Source organism: Falco rusticolus, chromosome 2 (genome assembly GCF_015220075.1).
Source record: "Falco rusticolus isolate bFalRus1 chromosome 2, bFalRus1.pri, whole genome shotgun sequence".
Lineage (NCBI taxonomy): Eukaryota > Metazoa > Chordata > Aves > Falconiformes > Falconidae > Falco > Falco rusticolus.
The window spans coordinates 101015720-101032782 of record NC_051188.1 but is presented as its reverse complement, the minus strand read 5'-3'; positions in this window follow the sequence as shown (position 1 = coordinate 101032782).

Here is a 17063-nt window from a genome sequence, read left to right as displayed (position 1 = left end):
TTCTTTCAAGTGCACTAGAGCCTTCAATCTTGTTGGGCACTAGAGGTCTCTTATTTACTCTTTTTCAAAACACTATCAGTTCATTTGTATTCTGAATACAGTGCCCACCACGTTGCACTTGCTTGCTACTATATTATTATTAGAGGTACATCATGTACCACAGACCAAAAATTACTATCACAAATTAAAAGTCCTAGTTATTGAATATTGCTCTTTCATATACAAGCAGTGGTACAGCTTTGCTAGCAAGAACAAAACATAAAAATCTTCTATTTTTCTTTAGGAAGAAAAAAAGCTATGGAACAAAGCAGCTTTTTGTTATTTATTACGCCTTAGGGAAGAGGAGTCTAAAGTTCTTTTCTTTAACTGGCAGAACAGCGCTGAACATTTGAGCCTGGATAGACCCTTTTAGGTAATCGAGTATGTAAGTACTCTTTCTGGTACATTGATAGCAAAAAATAATTGAAGAAGTCATAATAAAAACATATATTTTGTCTTATAAATATGACTCCATTTAATCTGGGTTTATGAAAGATCTAGGGAGTTCAAAATACGGCAATACAAAGGAGAAATACACACTTGCAATAAATCCTTGAGCATTTTGAGGTATACGTTTGCTATGACTTTTATGATGCACTTGACATTTTCCTTCTGCCCAGCAACAGTTTGTTACAGCCTTTACCACAAGAAAGACTGTCAGTGGGAGGTTATCAGATGCTATAAGTGTTACTGCTGGAAGATGTCATCTGCAGGTATTGCTTACATTTCTTCCCTTTATCTATGTTTTCCCCCTCTGCTCACCCTGTGGGAAGACAGAAAATGGATTAAAATTGATTGAGCTAATGAGTTTTGGCAAAAATGCTGTAATATACGTTTCCCATAAAACCACAAATGAAATACATGCTGGCTACAGTCTAATCAGGGAGGCTGAAGATAGAAATGCTCAGATGCGATATCCTTCCTTGATTATCACAGGAGAAAAATCTTCCATCTCATCTGTGGCACCTTTTATTGTGAAACATAAGAACTTTTTACAAACATGAATGACTGAAGCAGTGAAGTTTAAATGGTCACTTTGGACTGACTATTCCTCTTTTCTAGAGGAAGCATCTGAGGCACCCAAACCCCATACCCCTTGCGCCGATGCAGGGAGCTTTTGGCAAGGGTAGAGTTATGATCTAGGTCTGTTGTCACCCAGAGCTAACATTCCTTGTTCCCAGTTAACGTGGGTTATTGTCTTTAAAGCTTGGACTGATTCACTGGGCATCTGTGCTGAAAACCTCTTTAAGTTCAGTGCCCAGCAGCATCCCAGCCCACTCAAGAGTGCAACCTTCAGCCTTGAAGGAGCTTCTAAGACCCAGCTGAGCAAAGCCCCAAGCATCCTGGTGTGAGCAAGGCAGAGCTGGCGTTGATTTGGGTGGGAAGTAGGACCAGAGCCCTCCCAGTTTTCCCTGCCACCCAAATTATCCATGTTGCTCTGAGAGCTTTGCTGAGCTTCGGAGACGGCAGTGAAGGCCATCCCTCTGCCTGCCAGCAGTGGGTGCAGAGCTGGCTGGGTGCCATGGGTACGAGGTATCAGTCCCTGCTTTCCTGTCTGCACTGCTGCTTTTCTCTCTGGCTGCCTGATTTGGAGGCAAGGTAAAAAAAAACCATGATGGTGTGACTGCTAAAGCATCTTGTCTCAGGTGCAGTTGTCCTACAATGGATGGATGTCAAGGGCAGAGCAACCTGGGCTGATATTTCAGCATTGAGCTACATCTACATTCTGTCCTTCTTTACTGGTCTGTAAAAGACTAATAAATTATACTTGCTTACTTTAGGAATGAAGAGTTATTATTAAATTGCTGTATAATGTATTTTTAATGTGTTATTTAAAAAGAAGGGCAGAGATGAGCTCAGAATTAATGTAGGGTAGGAATGTTTTTTCCATCCTACAAATATTTGTGTTTCTGGCTGGTTTTGCCCTTCTACATTAGAGCTAGCTGAAATTAAAAAAACGAAAGAGAGTTATCAGCCTCAGCATCCCCTGAGCCTGGGGCTTGCCATCTCTGGAGGTGCCGTCTCAAATCTTGCTGAGAAGGAACCCCTGCAGGAAGCCCAGCGCTGAAGACACCAGGCTAATTGCACGTGGACCATAGGTTTATGCCACCCAAATACCCCACTGGTGCAGGGGCTCCAGACCACAGCCCATTCATGGGTGGGGGCTGAGCTACCCCAGCAATAAGACCTTGCTGACTGTGTGACAGGAGTCCTGTGCAGCAGCTTTATCCCAGCCAGTACCTGAGAATGATTTTGAATGTGAACTTGAGTTGCATGCCCTTGGGTGATGCTCAGCACTTCCCTCCAGGCTACTGGCAACTTTGCCATAGAGCTTCATCTCCCTTTTGGGGCAGAAATGGCTTGATGGACAAGGAAGCCCATCCTGCAGCATTTGGAAGAAAATAAAGTGTGAGAACTTCAGTGGAAAGACCAATATTGATTAGATATATTCACTTTATCTTCTAAAATTACAGATGCTACAAATCTCTGTCTGGTACCACTAACAAAAGATGACTGATCACTTAGCTGAGACTGTTCCCTGAGATGCTGACATGGTTTGCTACTTGTAATACTTAGAGAGCTAACTTCAGAGGCTTGTATTTTTGACTCGCTGAATTTGTAGCTGCATTACAAGGCTCTTCACGTTTTTCCAGTTAAACTAAATGACTATTATTTCCTCCTTCTGCTCCCTCCCCCACCCTCCTGTTGTTGTTTAATTAACCATAACGTGCTGCTCTTCAGTGGGTGTTTGTTTATAGCTAGATAAATGTCAGTAATATGCCGTGGTGTAAAGTCCTTTGACTGGGAATAGTCAGGTTCTTTTAACTACTACTGCTACTACTACTACATTTTTAAATAGGAAAAGCTGTCTTAAAATCTATTTTTCTGGTGACTTTTCTTAATATTTTAATTATTATTTTACAAGAAATGTGTAGTTCAATTTGGAAGTAAAGCATTAATCCCAAACTGAAACCATGTGATGGGAAAAGAAGATTATGTGAATTTCTTATAATATTTTATCAAGAGGTTTAGTTCCCTAGACATTCAGATCACATCTCAGCTTTTTATTTTTCATCTTTTCCTTTCTTCTTAAGCCTCTGAGAAAACATAAGGAAAATAAGTTCATGACCAGCAAAATACAAGCAACACGGATGTAGAGTGATCACTTTGATTTCTGATGCCTGTGTTCAGTTTTTCCAAGGTACATCTAATATCTTGAATAACAAAGAATTTATTTTACCAGAAGTGCCATTGGAGCACTTTTAAATCTGGTCTCTAAATGCTTTGTAATATTTCTCCAAAGTCCTCTTGATTTTACTATCATTTCATATAAGAAATACCTGACTTCACTTCTCATATGTGGAATGAAGTGAGTAGTTAATAGACATTTGGGGTACAAGATATCCTAACCTCTGCCTTTCCTTGGTCAGGAGGAGTACAATGGACTAGGTCTGCAGTTCCCTCTCCTCCTGAAATTGTACATACCTGGGACAAAAATCCTGGGGTTGCAGCTCAGGCCAGTGCCTAGAATAAAGATACTCCTACTTAAAGGGGAAAAAAAAGAGAAGAAAAAGAAAAGAGAAGAAAAAGAAAAGAGCAAGAGACAAAGAGGAAAGTTGAAAACCTTGGCAAAGACAGAATGGAATTACAATGGTCTAGGACACTGCACTATGTTTTCCCCTACAGTAAATCAATCGGCTTGCCTTTTTGGGCTGCCCAGCGTGCTGCGGGCAGTCTTGTCTGATCACATATGCTAATCCTGCCTCCTGTGGGCCCCAAACACTGCTTATGTCAGGCTGAAAGTACAGTCCTAGCCTGAAAAACACCTCCAGACATAGTGCATTACCAGCGTAAATCCAAAGCTACGTCAGCTCATGCACAACAATGTCAGTGCCTTTCTGCCCTGCCAGCCAGTTAGGATCAGCCCTGGTGTGACCACCAGTGGAGGGGAGCTGGCTCCAACAAGGACAAGGCCCACAGAGACACGGGGCTGGGGAGGTCTCTGCCCAAGCCTGGCAGTGATGCTGCCCCCCATGACAGCTGTGCACCGAGACCATTGCCTGGATGGGGCTGGAGCTGGAAGCATCTCAGATCCTGCAGTGCATTGGCGGGGCTGGTAGGACAAGTCATGGATGAAACATGTCTAAGTATTGGGCTTTGCCATGTTTTGTTTTTGGGGTTTTTTTTTGCCAACTTCTTAAAAAACTGAGTTTTCAAGGGTGGGTTTGTTCCCCTTCAGGAATGAAGGCAATGGCTATGTCTGCTTGTAAGCTTGCAGTCTGTCTACTTGATTTTTTTTATCATCTGACTTGCCTTGGCAGGACTGAAGAGCTGAGGAATATGGGCACCAAAACCAATTTGTCTGAACAAGACATCTCTAATTGTGCTGTAACGCTTATCCAGGCTCATTCTCTGTCATGAAAACATGAAACACAAGCCTTGCTGAATGGCCGCAGTGCAGCACCCCTGTAGCTGTCACCGAGCTGTATGGTGCTACAGACCAGACTGCTGGGGAGCTGGCTCAGGGACCTCCGGGTGCTGTGCTGAAGTACAGACTCTAGAACAGCTTCTGTGTTCCTAAATGACTGCTATATTTTGTGGATATTTTGTAGTTTACTTCAACACAGTACTGTTCTACTAACTTTAGACTGTATCTGGAAAGTTTATTGCCTGCACTGTTTTACTTGGGACCCTATGCTGAGATTGGTATCTATGGGGTTTTTTTGGTAAGAGACTTCCAGTCCCCATTTTATCCCCAGAAGCCGTAGACACTCACTGTGGGGGAGAAATTCCTTTTCTTAAAGACATAAAATTTAAATGGGGGGAAAGCACAAAGAACACTAAAATCAGATGATCATTGCCATCAGATGTCGCAGGAAGAAGCCACGACTTGCCCAGTGTCACTCGGAAAGCATGTGGTAGAGCTTGCTGTTGAAGCCAAACCTATCATGTGCTTTTCACAATATCCTTTTTCTTGTCTGTCTTTGCCTTTTTTTTTTTTTTTTTTTTTTAGTTTGTGTGTGTTTGTTTTGTTTTGTTTGTATGGTGGTAATGTGCATGTTGTGACCCTGGAGGTATTTATGATTTATCTTGTAACAGTATAGAGCCTGTACAAGCTATTACCTGTACACATATTTATTTTTATCAGTTGTGAAAAGTTTATTGTGTCTCACATGACACTTATAATAGCTGCTGAGAAAGATCATAGACCTAAAACTGCATGAAAGGTAGAAGAGCAAGTGGTATACATACATGGGCGTACATTACACAAGGATTCCCACTGGGAGATAAACTATGTTTTTGACTGGTTATTTCTATTGAAGCAAACTATCCTCAGGCCAGGGAGAGCTGTTTTTCCCACACCATCTTTTTTTTTTTTTATTGCATGAAAAAGGTCTTTTTGAGAGAAACAAAGTATCAGCTCTAGTCATCAAGAATTTTGCACCATGAGTATGCATACACATAGGTGTGTTCATGGCCAGTGTACTCCTCCTCCAGAGTCAGGCTGTGTTTATTCATCAGCATGTGTGTAAACACCACCGAACAACATGGGACACAATCTGGCTTTGCAGCAGTATGGCTATGCTGGCCCTTCCTGGGCGTGCTGACTTGGTGATGTCCCCATTGCCCTGGACGTCCACACACGTTTCAGGAGTAGGAAATCCTGATGTGCACGTCTAGGGGTGTCCTAGAGATGCCCCTGCCTGCGCCCACCTTGGAGTGAGGGTGAGAGGTGTGTAAGCAGCTGCCCTGTGGTGCTGGTGCCAACAGAGCCCTCCAGCTACTGCAGCTGCCCCAGGGCTCAGGAGCTGCAGATGTTGCTGGAAGCTTTGTGGGCAGCATCACCTCTGGGTGCTCTTCTTAATGACAGAATAGTAGGACAATCTATAGCAATTTCCTCAAATAATGTATATTGGTATGACATTTAATTTGGCAGCTCTGCATGTGGCTTTCACGAGCTCTCCTACTCTCTTGTCTCCACTGTGTTTTCTGATGGATTTTTTTTTCTTGTCCATGACACTTAGCGAGCATGTTAAAACTCAATTTTCCCCAAGATTTTAGAATGGCTTCTCCCAGGGCCAGATCCTGAGCTCCCTCCCAGTTTTGTTGCTTTTACGAAGATTTTTCTTTTGCTAGCTATTGGCAGAGCAGAAGCCGATGAATCTTTAGACTGTGTCAGGTACCATATGCACTATTTTCTTGCAAAAAGAGCTCTCCGTATTTATGAGATGAAATGCTACTCCTATTGTTGTTCATAGACATAAAGCTACAAGGAAGGTGGGGAAGAGGAGGGATGCTGAAAACATGGGGGAAAACCAGTTCAAGGAAAGTAATCAACTTTCTATAGTCCCGAGGTCTCCACAAAAATATCAAATTAAATGTTAAGATTGTCAGTTGGTATCTTCCTGTTTTTAAAAATGTAGGTTGGAGCTTGCCCAGGCATGGAGCTATATAGTGTGAATCTGGGCTCTGTCACCCACAGGTAGCAGCACAAAAGCCACTCATGTTGGAGTAGAGGGGTGAGCTGCACTGAGGGGGAGCTTTTCTGGGAAGAAATACACTTTGCAAAGTAAGCTAAACCAGCACGCAACAGCCTCTCTCCAAGACCCCTGGGCTGTTCTGTAGTCTTTGGTAGGCAGAGTCTGTGCTCAAGTCAGACACAGAAAAATGTTGTCATCTTTGCTGGGTGGCAAATGATGATAATTTTTTTGTATGGGGTTTTGGGGTTGGGCAAAGGCATTTTACATCACCTTTGTCATATAAAATTTTACGTTGCCCTTTGCATATGTGTGAAGCAAAATATTTTGTGCTCCTTTACAAAAGTCAATGCAGCTGCCTTTCTTAAATCACTTCAAAAACAAAGCAAAAACTAATTTGGAAGGAGCCTAGACGTCTTTACTTTCTGAAATTCCCTTCCTTATCTTTACCAAAGTTAGAGAAAAAAATATTTGAACCCAAAGTGCATTTTTGATGACCAGGTTCTAAACAGGAAAGCGGAGAGTGATCCACTAAAGGGATTCAGATGGTAGCGTGTGGAGTGTCGTATGAATAATGTTGACAAGTGGGTCTTAAATAGAGGCACTATATTGCAATATTTGAAGCAGAGTTTCAGTTCACTATGTGATCAAATCTGTCTTTTCCTAGCATCTTTGTACTCCTAAACAGGAGACATCCCCCAAATGGTGAAGTGTTCTCCCAAGTGTTGCTCAATTTTAACATAAAAGACTCCCTGTTAATATTTTGGGAGAAGGGGAGAAGAGTTCATGTTGTTCTGGTTATTATGAGCTAAGAACATTAGCCAGGTGGGGCTTGGGAACAGAGGTAATGTCTTTTATTAGACAAACTGTTACAGCTGGGAAAAGTAAAAATGTTTTCTGACACACATGGTGTCCTTTGCTGAAATGAAAACAGCCAGTTTCAAAGTGAAATACAAACTGGGAAGAATTGCTCTGAGTTTAACTTGCCCTGCTGGTGGTTAGGCTGTTTGACACAGAGGGTAAGAAGTAAGGAGAAAGGGACGATTTTAGTGCCAGGAAAGGCGGCTAAGGAAAGAGGAGGAGGAGGAGGAAGGAGTTATCACTTGTAGAGCATGGAGGGGCTGAGGTCTGACAGTGCTGAGGTGTAATAGTCTGAAATCACAAGGTAGAACTGCCTCTAAAGGAACCAAGTCCTTTTGTCTTACAAGAAACTACTGAATCTCATAGTTATTTAGTTTGATTTTTAAAAACAGGTTCGGATTTCTTTTTCTTCTATTTTCTGCCTTCCCTCATCATTCTCTTCACCTTTGTCATATCTTTCAACTACAGAGAGATGAATGATGCCTACCTATTCTCCCCAGTTTTTAGAAAAATTCTCTTTCCTCCCACCTCTTTCCTACCTGCATCACTTAAAAGATTCTCCATCCTCAGAAAAGGTGTTGGCACAAGAGAGAAGTTTGCAAGAAATAAATAAATAATATTTTGAAATTAAATGTCTTTGAAATATTTTTTTTTTTCATAGCTGGAAAAATGTTTAATTGAAAAAGCTGGGTTTAAGAGCTAAGCTAATGCTGCTACAATAGTAGGAGTAGGGGGTGAAAGAGAAGCACATACATGTTTAGAGCCATGTATGTGCATAATGACCGTGCATCTCGCAGCTGACTTGTTGCCATGTTCCAGCATAGATCATGCACATTTGGGGGTAGTATTTTAATGCACCTTCCTTCTGGGCACTGTTCTTTTGTTAGTAGGTGGAATAACAACTGTATAACATAAAGCACACACGAAATTTCTCCCTCAAACTAGCTAGGCTGTTCAAATGTCAGTAGTCTCCCCAGGTCCCTCGCTGCTGCAGAGCTGACCCTGGCAAGCAGGAACCTCGGGCAGTCCCTGCTGTGGAGCAATGCCCGGTGCTGGTGTGACTGCAGCACCAGGGAGGCATGTCTTCACATTGCATGGACGGACACACACATGCACAGATGCATGTTGCCCTCTCTCATCTTCCTTCTTGGCAGAAGAAGTGGATTCATGTCTCAGGCACATCACTTTGTGACCATCTTTGCTTTGGTTTTGTGTATGTAGTCTGTCTTGGTGAATGGGTACTTTATAATTTTAAGTACGGAGCTCTGCTGACTGGTACAATGCTCTTTAGGAGGGACTCATGTACTCCATCACTCTTGAAGAAGAGAATGCTGCTTAATGTCAATAAGAGTGACAAAGTACTTTTTTTAGACTTGTGCTGCTTGTCTAATTGCTTAAAGAAGCATCAATCTAAACTAGAAGATGTCATTGATAGATGCAGCCTAACCGTGCCCGTCTGTGTGCTTATAAAGACTATAGGATACAGTCTTTAGCACTTATCTGTTATCTTTGGGCATGTTAGTTATGCTTTTGTCCTTACTATTTAAGGATTTAAATAAGGAGAAGACAAATGAGTTCAGAAATTCCTGTGAGACATTGCTATTCTTAACTTTGGTTCTTGGCTCTGCCACAGATGTTTTGTGTGACCTTGATCAAGTTGCTTAACACTTTTGAAATGGGTTACACTGGGTAAATTAGTGGTAATAGATTTTTCTCTGCTTTCACTTGCAGTTTCTATTTTAAGTGGATGGGAAGCGTCATCTGCTTACTTTGGCTCTATATTTTCTTATGAGCAGTGCTTACCATAATGTGGCTTGACTTCAGCTGAAGCCTTTGGTAGTCTTGAACTGCTAAGACTGGGGACTGGACAGTTCAGTTTAAATGATGTAGTAAATGATGACTGCTTGAAAACCTGATACGAGTGACAACCGTATTTTAATTCTTTTTGAGAAAGTTTGTTTTTTAATGCATACTTGTCAATAAAAAGTTGTAAATCCATGCTTCCACCTAAGCTGGAGCAGTCTGTAGGTTCAAAGTGCCAAGTTTCCAAAAGGCAGTTATCAATCAAACAGTCTTTCTGATCTAGCCAAAATAAGACAGAAAATCTCAGGAGGAACCTCTCTTCCATGAAATCTGAAGAGCAGTTTTTCAGTCTCTCAGAGTTTATGGGAAACCACATGTATATCAATAATTATTACCTCTGAGACTTTCATGCAACTAGAAATCCACAGGACCCCACTGGCTATTTTAGGGTGCTTCTTGGGTCGTATGTTGAGTGGAGAAATCAAATTTTGTCTTATCCGTTTACATTAGTGGAAAAAACTTCTTTGAAACCTCCACTTTTGTTTCTGGACAATAGCGTTGCAAACTTTGATTTCCTTGGTTGTTCTATAGTAAAGATCTCAAAGATCAATTTGGTACATGGAGTTAAAGATGGGTTGGGCAGGATTTGAATAAAGGTGAAAAATTCGTGGCTTGTAGCAGTTCAAAAGCTATCTGGCCTTGAAGCTGCAATATATTTTGGAATCAAAATTAAGGCTGAAACGCCTTTTTTGGGAAAGTGGAGATAGCTGCCTCCATATATTGCTGTCCATAAGCAGATTGAGGTTGATATTATATTCCTCTGTCCCCATGGACCTTCCTTAGTTCATGGGATTAGATTTCTGACCCAGGCACCCCGTTTCTTCTCCTACATCTGCTATTGATCTAATCACCAGCAACAAAAAAGTCACAGTTTATTGCTTTTATCTCCTCGGGAAACCCCTCAGGAAACCACTAATAGAATCCCAGAATCATTTTGATTGGAAAAGATCCTTAAGACTGTCGAGTCCAACCAATGTTCCTACTTCTCCCCCAGAAGGGAACCACCCTGAGACATTTAGGATTCTATTTGACTGAAGGAATTAAAGATCAACATCTGTCAGGAATACATGGATATCTGCAGCTCTACTTTGGTGCATGGAAACTAAATGACCTCTCAAGACTCCTTCCAGTTCAGTTTTCTGGCCTCCCTATATGGCATTGTGATATGTCTAGAAAAAGCAGAAAAGATCTTGCATGTACATATATATCCCATTATTGTGCTTTTTTTTTTTTCAATAACACTGGAAAGGTCAGATTTGAAGGGAAAATCCCTATGCAACCTTTAACTACCATATTGCTGCTGATACATTAGTCTTCTATATTTTTATAAAGATCACAACAAAGCAAAAAGCAGCAGAATAAAAACAGGTGTACAGCAGTTGCATGAGGAAACTCAGACAGATGTTTCACCAAAAGCAGAAATTTGTGCTCTTGAACAGCAGAAAGAGAGAGAGTCTGACCATGCAGAAATGCTTCATAGACAGGAAATGTGGTTTTCTGCTTGGGATCACCTGGAAGTACATGGAGCCACTGAAGTAGGGACAGCAGGCTTGGGTGAATAAGCATAAAGCCAAACATCTAAAAGAACAAATGCGTACAGATTAGATTCTTGTATGCATATAAAGTGAAAGCTTTTCTCCTTTCCACCAGTGGTATATGTCATAATATTTCTTCAGATGGTGCAGCTGGGAGTCGGTCTGGTAGGTGCTTCAGAATAGATTGTCCTCATCTGATTTTTTGACTCAGGAGCTAAAGCTAACTTCAGAAACCCTCACATCTCTTTCTAGTTTCAAAGGAAAAATAATATTTGACATTATCTATCATAGTAAGCTGCTACCTACAGAGATGATGGATTCCTCAAATAAATGTAGAAGTCCAGTCATTTGTTAAAAAAATCCAAACCACTCTGGCTAAGTTGAATAAAAAACTGATCATCTGTTAATATTAAGAATGACATGTCTTGCTGCTGTTACAGCTGTGGATAAGCATCATCGTTTATTAACATTTTGAAATAGCACTGCGGAATGGGTGATGCTCAAATCTGTATCTGCAAAATCCACCAAAATCTTCCTGCAGAGAAGTTCAGAGGTGAGGAAAGCAGAAACAGAAAGGATGCATAGCTATCAGACAAGACTTATGCAGTAAGTTCAACACCTCATTTTACCCACTTTCTATGTATTTTATATATATCAAAGGTCACATTTTAAGTCTATGTTAAGTCATCAAATAGGTCTTTTCAAAATGTCAGCAATTCATTGTGCAAATAGTCTGCCAAATAATAGTTAATCAATTGTAAATGGCATGCAGATTCTCATGTAAACTCTGGTGAAATTGTCAACCTCAGCTAAATGTAGATAGTATTTTTCATGGAAAGTCACTTCATACACTTGCCTTGGCTGATTTAAACTGGGAAAAGCTCTGATATAAATAATTTCAGAAATGTGGATTATACTAAAAAGTCATATTTGATCTTATTAGCATAACTGTACTTTTTGTAGACCTAGCTAATAATTCCTTGCTGTGTAAAATCAGCCTCTCTGCAGATCCATGTCACTCGTTTAGAGAATACTTTGTGTCAAACGTTGAGAAAAAACCCCAAACTTGTGTAATTACCATAACCCTGGATTTTTCCCCTGTTTTTTGTAGGATGGAAAATGGCATGTGAGGAATTGTGTGGGTTCTCTGGTTCTGTCCAAATATAGCCCTTGAGCTCTTAGGAAGGCCAGCTCTCCTCTCACTTGCACTGAGATCAGGGGTTTTGTAACTGAACTAGGTCACCACTCCAGGGCTCTTCCACTGACATGGCATGTTCTCCTGGCGCTGGGCCACTTTGTGGAGGGCTCTGGAGCCCCTGCCCCCGGTCACAGTATCCTGCAGGCACTCTCCCAGGAGGGGCAAAGCAGCAACTCACCCCAGGAATCAGAGAGTGTGGTTTCAGCCCAGGGCTAGGGAGACACATAAAAGGAAACCTGGCTACTGGTCACCACAGGGAAGTGAGATGAAGGTTGAGTGAGAAGAACAGTGTTAAACCATCTTTATCCAAGGACCTTATCCCATTTATTTTCCCATTACTGGATTTTTCTGAGGGAGAAAACAGACTTCAGAGTATGCTTGTAGCTCACATAACTGAGAATACACATTATTTTCTGTTATGATGGCAGTGCAGCTTGGTGTCCCCTTGACACGCTCTTTCCCTCATCTGACATTTTCTGCTCAGCCATGCCGACTCTCCTCACGTCTTCCTTCTCTTTGTGGCTCTGCCCAGTGCTTTGCGTCTCCGCTTCTTAATGGCAAGCAAGACAGAAAGTTTGTTTTAGTTGTCTGCCAGGTAGTGCTGCCAACTCAGAAAAACTTTATTATGAGAATGGTGTGTTTAGAGACCATTTGTCTTCTCCAAGGCAGGTTCACATTGACCAAAGCAATCCTAAAAGATTGGACTAAAATCTGGACTGTTCAGTTTCAGGCCTTTTACATCCTTTCCAGGCAACCTGCTCCAGTGCTTCTGTGTCATCAGTGTCCTCCTTCATGCTGAAGCCTGAGTCTGTTCCTTCTTGTTCCTGTGCTGCAGGCAGGGAACTCTCTGAAGGAACCTCTTGTATATTTGAGAATCATCATGTTTCCCCTCAGCCATTGCTGGACTCAACAACCTCAGTTCTTTCATCTGCCCACACAGGTGATGCTTTTGGACCTCTGACTACTGTCACTGCTCTCCTCTACCTTCTGCTCCCTTTAATCTCAAAGTACAGCACCCAGGCTTGGGCATGGTACGCTGGCTGGGCTCCTGCTGAAGCAGAGCGCGCTAGTTAGAGGGGGTGTTAGCATGTTCCTTGCACATGTACTGCCATACATCCAGCCTGGGTGCTTGCTTTCTCACACAGCAGTATGAATAGTCATTTACAATCCCTTGATCCTCTTCTGAAGGACTTCTGCACTCTCATTTGCTCTGTCTCACACATAGGCAGCTGGTTATTCATATGCTAGGGTGATGCTTTCCATTTGTCCTTCCTGCATTGCATCCTACTTGTGTCAGAGGAGCTTTCCATTCTGGCAAGATCGCTTTGCTTTATCATCCTGCCCTCCAGAGTGTTTGTGGATACTCTAAAGTTGGGATAGTCTCCAAATAAGTGTATTGGCTCCCACCATTCAACGTATTTATGGAAATTGCTACTGAAGTACTGAATGTCTGTTTTGACATTTTCTTCAGTGTGATACATTTTCAGTGAACTAATTCCTTGGGATAGTAAAGGTGATGCAAACGGTATTAGACGTATAAACCATTAGGTGTACAACTACTCTGGTTCTTCAATAACTGAAAATAACTTGTCTGTAAGCTTTTTGCCTGCTGTGCCACTGTGGCATAGAAAAGTGATTCAGTAATGCCTGCTATCTTGCTAGGATCTGTTACCAGCTACTTTTCAAACTTTTTCATAGAACAGCTGATTATGTCCTATCCAGACAGTGTGCACAATGCAGGAACAATTTGTATTTCACTTACCAGACTTAACCATCCACTTGCCTGAAATCTACTACATTTAAATCCTATGGATGAATTTCAAGTAATTAAAGTTGCTCAAACCTTGACAGAAATTGGTACTCTGAGTCTGTCTATCCTGCAAAATAGTCAAAGCCAGAAACAAACAAGTTAAGCTGGTGCCTTTGCATAATACAGCACAGCTTAGATATATTAGGTTAGGAATTGCCTCCAGTTGTGGTGCTAGTGAGTTCTCCGGTAGCATGGGCATCCTTGGCCAGTGTCCCCACAGAACACCGTCAGTTTCCTTTAGTGGGTCCATACCCCCGCAGGAAAGCCCAAGATCAAAAGCCCCTCCAGCCTCACTGCCTTCGACTCTGTGGCAGGGAAGTACTCTAAACCACTGTAATGAGTATTTGCTTTCACTATGGCATTTGCTACATAGGTAGACCACTGTGGACATGTTTTTTCAGCTTTTAGTTTTTTTAAAAATCATGCATGTAAGGTAGATATGTTAGTGATACGCTGGTAACTATCTGCAGAGATAAAGCTGAAAGCAATATAAATAATCTATTCCTCAATAATATAACATTGAATATCTCTTACTCATCATTGGGTCTCATTAAGATCAGTAGAAGGAATAGAGAACAAAAGTACATATATTTACTGAATTTAGGCCTTAGATAAGGCCAAACAGGTCATGCTAGTTAGGAAGTGATTTGAAACAATTTTACTTTGATAATGCCAGCTGTCACTAAGAGCAGCAGGGATTGTCTTCCAGTTCACTTTTGTCTATAGGTGAACAAATCTTGACCCTTATAATACCAATGTGCTAGCTCTGGGGTGTACAGTCAAGTTCTGTGCAGGTTTGTGGAGGTGTGGGTACTTTGCATGTTAAGAACAGAAACTGGAAAAGATAATTTATCCATCAGTAGTTGGATAAGTTTGCTGTCTTTAATTAAACAGTCAGATAAAGCTTTATATCTGACTTTATATCACTGCCCTATCTGAGGATCTTCTAAACAGATTGCAGTTACTGAGCTCCAGATATGCACTGAAATGAGTAGATAACTTAGACATCTAGTGGATAGCAAAGATCACCTTGCAGGGTTCAGTTTCTGACTGGGGTAATGTTGTTGTATGAAGAGAGGTAGGTAATAATTTGGGAAATGTAGGGAAAGTGACAGTATGCTGGACAACCTTTCCTCAAGCCTCAGAGCATCCCCTAGAGATACTCAGACTGATTTAATCATTACAGAAAGATTATTTATCCTGAACCTGGATTTTAACTTTTAAAGATAAGCAATTTTCTATTTATTTTGAAAGGGAAGCTGGGGTAGCAGAAAACAAGTATGCCTCTGAAGAAAACTGTCATTTCTGTGGACTTAATGTGGTGACATCTTTTTAACAAGAGAAGTGTCTGTCAAATGCATGTAAAATTTGATCCTTGTGCATTCTCTTTCCTCTCAATAGAAGTGGAACAACTTAATTTTGTTCTGGTGGAGATGGGTGTACACAATGTTTGTTAAAAAGAAATGGCAGACTACTCAACACCTCAGAGTGTGAAATCCTCTGGAAGGATTTGCAAGATGCAGATGTTCTCCCCATCCCTCTGTGCTGGCCCATGGGAGACTGATACCCAGCCCCTGCCTTCTGAGTAGGCTGTTAATCTAACATACAATCTGATTGAATGAAATGGGGTAAATCCCTGTTGGATAACAAAATGCTAGATTAGCAGTTAGGAAACTTTGTGATTAGAGAGATAAACTGCTAAAGACATCTTCCTTCAGATGTAAACCTCCATTTTCATTTAGAGCTGGTAGCCCATGAAAAACTACTGCCCTAGCAATTAGAAAACTGTAAACGTGCTGACATGCAGAAGGGCGATTGAAGCTTAAGATAACTTTGACAGCAGTATTTCTTTCTCTGTGCTTGTTAGGTAACCCATTTTTCTTTGTCTGGACATTTAAAGCTTTGCCTTCTCAAAAGATGCGGTTTTCTTTGAAGAAAAGGGAATTTGGTGCTGGCTCTAATAAAGAGCAGAAGTCCCTCTCTTTGGCTTTATCATTTTGTTAGGTAGGGTACAAGAGCTTTTAAGAAAGGATGTGGCTGTAAAGATCAAAGGGTTCCCCACAATTTTCTGAGCTGTTTACTGAAAATCTACCGCAGGATGTTAAAGGTTACAGTAATCTCCTCTGGTGGCACTTGCAAAGCTATAATTTAAAAAATAATTGTTGAAAGATGATACATGCATTAGTAGGCAATGCTAAATTAACTGACTAGTTTAATGCAGTATAGACATGGTATTTGGTTTTTGCTTTGAGATGGCAAGCAGGAGCTTTATAAAACATATCATAAAAATTATTGCAAATCTTTCTGCATCTCTTTCCAAATGCCAGGTGAGAGTTCAGCATCCTACTGCTCTAAGCACATGTGCATAAAACCTGAAAATGTGGTAACTATTAAATGAAAGGGAAGTAAAAATATTTTGTAGAAACCTGAACTGAAAGCTTTTGGGGATACCTGTGTTTATACCAAGTTCCCTTTTTCTACAGAATAATGATGATTAAAAAATGAAAACAAGGAATGAGGAACAGGGGAAAAAAAAAAAAAAACCAACCAAAAAACTTCATAGAGGATGGATTAGGGATACATTTAACAGGCAGCATTAAATGTGATTTCTCACGCTACTCCCTTTCCAGAGATGTAATAGGTAAGTAATTAGAATTAAGTTAAATCACACTCAGAGGTGTCATTTTGAGGTAAAAAAAACCTCCCGACAACCTTGATTTAAGCAACTGCTTTTGAATAGTCTGCTAGGACCTAACTGTATCTTTGGGCTTCTAAATTCTGGAAGCATCATAGCTCACATTTGATTTAGCAGAGACTTTTGCTAGATAGCCTTCTATGGCTCACGCCCACTGAAACAAAGGCATCTTTTCCCCTACACAGACAGAAAGAGTTAAGGGTTCATGTGGTGTGACTAAGGCACTCTGGACATTACTCAGAGCAGTTTTTCTAGTCAGTATTTTCAGCAGCATGGTGCTGTGTGCATAAGTAAAAGCCTGTGGGGAGTAGTTTCAACTCCATCTGTGGATAATTCTTTAAAAATTTTCTACTGTCACTGCTTGCAAACTAAGGAGCTCCTGACTAGTTTGCCAGAGCAAAGCTTTATAAGTCTTTATCTTCTCCATTGCCATCTTGCAACAAACAGGAACAATTCTCCCTGCATGTGGCTTTTCTCCCTCTAATTGTGCTAGTTTGCTACACCACTTCACACGGTTAAAACTTCATCCACCGTGCTCTCATCTGGTCCTGTCTCACTGGTTTTTGAGATCAGAATATTTCCT